This window comes from Cinclus cinclus, chromosome 5 (assembly GCF_963662255.1).
Source record: "Cinclus cinclus chromosome 5, bCinCin1.1, whole genome shotgun sequence".
NCBI classification, from domain to species: domain Eukaryota; kingdom Metazoa; phylum Chordata; class Aves; order Passeriformes; family Cinclidae; genus Cinclus; species Cinclus cinclus.
Genome location: NC_085050.1, coordinates 52,704,438 through 52,710,765, shown reverse-complemented (window position 1 = coordinate 52,710,765; position 6,328 = coordinate 52,704,438).

The following is a 6,328-nucleotide window of genomic DNA, read 5'->3' as shown; positions in this document are numbered from 1 at the left end:
GAAGTTTTCTGGTTTGTTTTTTTTTTTCGTCCAGTGACGTACTGTTCATATCAGCTATTTCAAATTTTGGCTTCTGGTAATTCTTTATAGATGGTTTGATGCAAATACAGTAATTAATAAATCTTTCTATTTATTTGCCTAATATGCTGCCATATGGATGTTATTTCTTATCACTCTGCTTATTTGGCAGCCATGCCCATTCTTTAACTGCCTGTTTTAATCCTGCTTTTAAGTATCTTAAAATAAATAAAGATAATCCATCCAAAATTGTTTTCCTCCCTGATCTTTTTTCCTTCATCTTCTTCTGTGTTTAACTTTGTATTTTTATTCTCAATGAGCCAAGTGTACAGACCTACATTTTACAACCTTGAACGTCATTTTACTGAGAAGAAGTGAGTGTTAACCACCAAACTGTATTGAATGTCATACAGCATTTGGCTATTTTATTTCCCTTATGCAAGGCAGGTAGAAGAGCATGAACCCCTCAATAAGACAGCTATGCTTATTAACAGTGTTTAATTAGCTAGATGAAAATAGCACAGCTGAGTTCAGAACATGGCCTGCCTCATTGCCACACAAATGGGAAGCAAGCATGTGTTGTGGTTTGCAGTATTTTTTCTTTGATTTGTTGAGTTTTGGAGGCAAAAAGCCTCTAAAGATGATATCAGAAGTTATCCAACAGCTTACAGTAGCAATGAGAGGATTATGAGCTACTGTAATCTTTTCAAGTTGCTAACACACATAATAGACAAGATGCTCACAAGTGATGTGGCTGCCTTGCAAGTGATATAATCTTCAAACAAAAAGGAAATTTAAGATAGAAGGCAAAGAGGTATCACAGATACAGCCAGAAATTCCCACCTTTTGAAGTTATAGGGGAGAAAAGAAGGAGCTAAAGTAAAGAAATGCTGAGTATCTCATCTTCAGTAATCCTTCAGGATTTATTAGTTTCCGGTGTGAATTTAGGTAGTTGCTGGGAACATCTTTATTCTGCAAAGTGTGGCATCCAAGTCAGAGGTGTGTAGGTATGGGCTGTAATTGATCTGATACGCCTGTATCTCACTGATTTGAGTGAAATAACACTTTTAGAATCATCATGTATATGATTAAAAATCTGATCATCTTAGTTTGATTTTGAATCCTGAAAATAAAAAGCATTTTTAATGTTGCACAGTATTATCCAGAGTATCTAAAGTGGAAATAAAACACTGATTGTATTTTACTACTATTAAGCCTATTTTTATGGCCCTCTGATGAGTCAAACTAAGTGAAATCTCTTTGGATATCAGTAACATTCCTGTTGAATTCATTGGGCCAGAACTTTACTCCATGACTTCTACTGCTTTCCATAGCAAAGAATAAAATTTTTCCCATCTCCAGACATACTCATGGATTTTTTCAAATATTTCCAGAAGTGGAGTTGCTCTTTAAAGCTTGCAACTTACTGGTTAAATAGGAATGCTTTTTATAAAAACACCTTTTTTTCACAAAGATGCAGCTTGTTTCCCTTTGATCTTGTCCCATGATTAAACAGTTTCATAAGCATACATTGCAAAATGCTAAAATTCTTGGATACCAGAAGTGTTCTTGAATGCAGAGAGAACCATTCTTACACCACAGTGCAAATTTGATGCCCTATATTAATACAGATTATGCAGGAGAACAAAACAAAAAAAACCCCAAAATAAAACAAAACAAAACAAAAAACAAAACAATGTGCAGGAGCCTCCTTTTCACCACAGCTAAAGCTAGTTTGGAATTAGCTTTGAGTAAGGTTGCTGCAGGCTGGATTGTGACTGGAGTAGGCTTTTCAGTAATTTAGTTTGCATCTGCACTAATGGAGGGGGAAAGAGTGATCCAGGGGCTTCAAATATATGGTAAACTCTTTTGACTTAGAGAATTGGACAGAACTTGAAATTCCACATAATTTTTCCTTGAAGACAAAAAATGGAGACAGGTATTTCTTTAATGAAACTCTGTTCATTTACAAAGGTTGTTTACAGTGATGTTTCCCCACTAGGCTCTTAGTAACACTATTTTGCTTTGAGCACAGGTTTGTCTTTTCCTCTGGGTAATGTTTCCTATAGGGCTGTTTTCCATGCACATTTTAAGATCATACTTTTGTGGCCATCTTCGAGGTGTTTGTGATGTGTTTGCAATTTCTCTTTTTTGCATGCGCATACAGACACACACAACCTACATAACTGTTGCATTTGGCATGAGAAACTCAGTAAGTGCCTGTACCATCTGGCCAAGCCACAACAGTGCACATTTGCATGTGGTGTGGCTCCTGGGTGGCATTTTTGCATTGTTTCAGCCACCCCTAGACAAAGAGGCATTTAATTGCGTCTTCAATGAGCCTGAACAGGAGACAGCTACCAAGAGCTTCACTGGGAAAGGGGGACTGCCCAGCCCCCACGCCTGCAATGCAGAGAAGCAAAGCCAGGAGGGGGGACCCAAGCTAAGGTGCTCTCTTAATTAAGTAATGTCAAATTCAGTGGCTATTTTCTCCCTAAGCAGCAGCTGTCTCAGCTGCCAGCTGCTCTCGCTTTTCTGCGGCTGCTCTCTGACCCAGGAGACATTGCTGACCTCCCCTTTTGCCCTCTTTGCTGCCCTCACGTACTCCCAGCCTTGCATCACTTTGGAGAAGTTGGGAGGACAGCAGTGGACATAAATCAAACATCATGAATGGGTTATAAAATTCGTGACTCACGCGCCTTTGTGTGCTTCGGTCTGTAACACAGGGGGACAGGCAGCCAGAAAGGGATGTGGAAAGCCTGACAGAGAAAAAAAGATCTCTGCTCAGGTAAGGTCATAGCTAAGGTCAGTGAACTTCCCCGTTGAGAATGAATGTGCCACCAGATGATGGGAAATGGCAGTGGGTGGACCTCCAGGAGGCAGGAGTCAGTTTACTTTGTAAATCAGAACATCAAGGCCAAATTGGAAAACAAAAGCATTGAAATACCACAGAAACCACATAATTTTTACTATGGGGATGATGATGTAGGGCTGTTTGAAAACCTTTTGAACAGCAAATCCTCGGCCAAATCTTTCAAGGTTTGTTATTCTAGGCTGATCTAGGCTGTTGCAGTCTGTGTTCTTTCCAAAGACTGTGGAGGACAAGTATGCAAGTTTGTGAATTCCTCAATTAGGGGGCTTGCTGTTCTTTAAATTATACATATATTTAAATTGTTTAATTAATATATGCATCCTTGGCTTCTCTATGAAAGCAGGGAAACAGCATGTCTATAATTTGCACTTCAGAAATACAGCAAATAAATGAAACCAAGTAACAGAAGGAACCCTGTCTGCTAGTTAGAGCAGGAGTCCTCTTCTTTTCCTTACATGCCTCCTTGTTGATCACTACAAAACGAGCACAAGCATGTACTGACACCGTCCCAGTAAGGAAAGACAAAAATAGGAATCAATTGTGAATTTATACTCACATATTAATTTGAATGTGAATTAGATGCTCAAAATTTAGTAAAGTATCCTAAATTACTAATACTGAAATCTCATCAAGAAGCAGATGATGATATGTGAGCAGGAGCCACTGAAACTAGATCAGGCAGTATATTTGAGGTTTTTTATATCATGTCAGTAATAACAGGTACATGCAAACCCTGCTTAACCAGGTAAGCAATGTCTGCAACTCTTTAGGGTTCTTTAAATGGAACAAAGAGGCAACTGAAGTGTATGAAGGTACCTGTCCTGCTTTGCTTGATAGCTTGGTTTGTTGATTACTTGGAAAAGAAGCACTGATTTTTCACAGTACAATAGCTGCTAGCGTGTCAGTGTGTCACTAAGGAGTGATTCTGCCCAGCAACATTTTGCTTTAAGTAGGTTAAAATAAGTGCTTAATGATGTCTTCTTTGGTATTTCGTGATGTTTGTTGGCAGTTGCTTTCCTGTCCTCAGAATCTGGACGTAAATACTGTCACAGCGTGAGCTGCTTAAATCAGAATACAGCTATTTTCACTTGTTTGAGAAAATAATTATTGTAATCTTTGTGTTGTACAAGCATCCTTGAAACATTCCTAATTTACTCTGACAGTGAATTTACGCTTTCTACAAATGGTAGGCTGATACAATTATTCTCGGTACTGGAGAAATGAAGGTGACAACTGTCAGAAACACAGGTGTCCACCTGCAACTACACCTCAGTAATAGTGTGGCATCAAATTCCTTCGGTTAATTGGCCATGCTAAGTGGAATGCTTATCACACAACAAACCTGGATCATACACTTCATCTGTTGCCCTTGTCCTATAGTCAGCTGGGCTGGTTAGCCACTTTTTGCCAATTAACACTATCATAATGCATCAAGTAGATTTATATGAATACACTTATTCTGAAAAAAACAGGATGTATGCTTTTCTGTTCTGGGAAAGCAGAATTTTCCACTAACCTTTAAGTCTAAGAGATAAAGATTTTTAAAAATTACTGTTTTTCTTTATAAAAGATGGGTACAGAAGACCACAGGGAATAAGACAGTAAGTTGCAGAAAATACTGAGATTATAGTTTGGATTTTGAATCACACTTTCTGGAGAGTCATCTGGATGCCAGGAAATCAGGAGAATATTTTGTGTACTAAAATCAGAATAAGGATGGGTGTAGTTTAATTGAAGTTAATGGCACTGAAGTGGAAAGACAGAATCTCATCCCACAAAGTTTTAACTGAAATCATAGTCTGTACTTGCCAGCAGTGGGAAGACAGCTGAAATTTAAACAAGGAGTGGGATCACAGTACTAATGGCTGGATCTTGCAAATACATGCTCTGAAGTGTTTTGCAGCTACTCTCCCACTCAATAGGCATCTCCCTGTGCTCTTTTTGAAAGCAACTGCTTATTGACATTAACCAATAAAAAGCATCTTGCACTGATATTGTTAGAGATGTTTTAGTATATAGGATAGTGATCATTCCTATGAGATACTGTTGAGGCTGCACCTCAAATCCTGTGTTCAGTTCTGAGCCCCTCACTACAAGGAGGACATGGAGGTTCTGGAGCATGTCCAGAGAAGGGCAATGGAGCTGGGGAAGGGTCTGGAGCACAGCTCTGGTGAGAGGTAGCTGAGGAAGCTGGGGGTGCTCAGCCTGGGGAAGAGGAGGTTCAGGGAGGATCTTATTTTGCTCTACAACTGCCTAAAAGGAGGTTGTAAGCCACATGGGGGTTGGTCTCTTCTCCCAGGTAACAAGTGACGGTACAAGAGGAAATGGCCTCAGGTTGTGCCGAAGGAGGTTTAGATTGGATATTAGGAAAATTTTATTCATGGAAAGGGTTGTAAAGCATTAGAACAGGCTGCCCAGGGAGGTGGTAGAGTCACCATTCCTGGAAATGCTCAAAAAATGTGGATATGGCACGTGAGGATGTGGTTTGGTGGTGATGCAATACTGACGGGTGAACTTGATGATGTTAAAGGTCTTTTCCAACCTTAACAACTCTATGGTTCTACATTGACATTAGGTTTGACAATACCCAGAGAACACAAGTACAGTCATCTTTACAGGCACAGGTAGTACCTTTTTTCACTCTCTAAGCCATGCAAATAGAAGAAATACAATATGTGCATTAATCACTTTTTTTTTTTTTGACAGATCATTGGTTTCTAATCCTTCTCTTTCCAGGAAGACAATCAGCATCCTTCATGTGCCAATGCCACCTTGACTCTGCAGCCTATTTTTCTAATTTTAGTTACTGCCTTACTGAATATTGAATTTGTGATGGTTATACCTGGGCTAAAAATAGAGGGAAAGAATTGTCATAAACCACATAGACAGACCTACATACCACAGCCCACACTCCATAATAAAGAAGATACCCTTGAAAATTTTCTTGTACAGCCTCACAGATGAAAACTACAGGAAGTTCTTCATGGAAACAATTAGGGTTGGAAGGGACCTCTAGAGATCATCCAGGGAAACCCCCTTGGCAAGGCAGGGTCACCCAGAGCAGGTGACACAGGAGTGGCTCCAGGTGGGTCTGGAATGTCTCCAGAGAGGGAGACTCCATGACCTCCCCGGGCAGCTGTTCCAGCGCTCTGCCGCCCTCAGCACAAAGTTCTTCCTCACGTGGAGGTGAGACTTCTGTGCTTTAGTTTATGGCCGTTAACTCCGCACCCCGTCTCTGGGCACCACCGAAAAGAGGCTGGCACCATCCTCGAGTCATTTATCACATCCCCTCTCAGTCCTCCGCTCTCTGGGCTAAATAGGCCAAATACCTCTTTACTGGGAGGGCGGCGAGCCGCTGGCACGCGTCGCCCACGGGAGCTGCGGACGGCCCATCGCCGGGAGCGCTCAAGGCCGGCGGGGATGTGGCTTTGAGTCCCT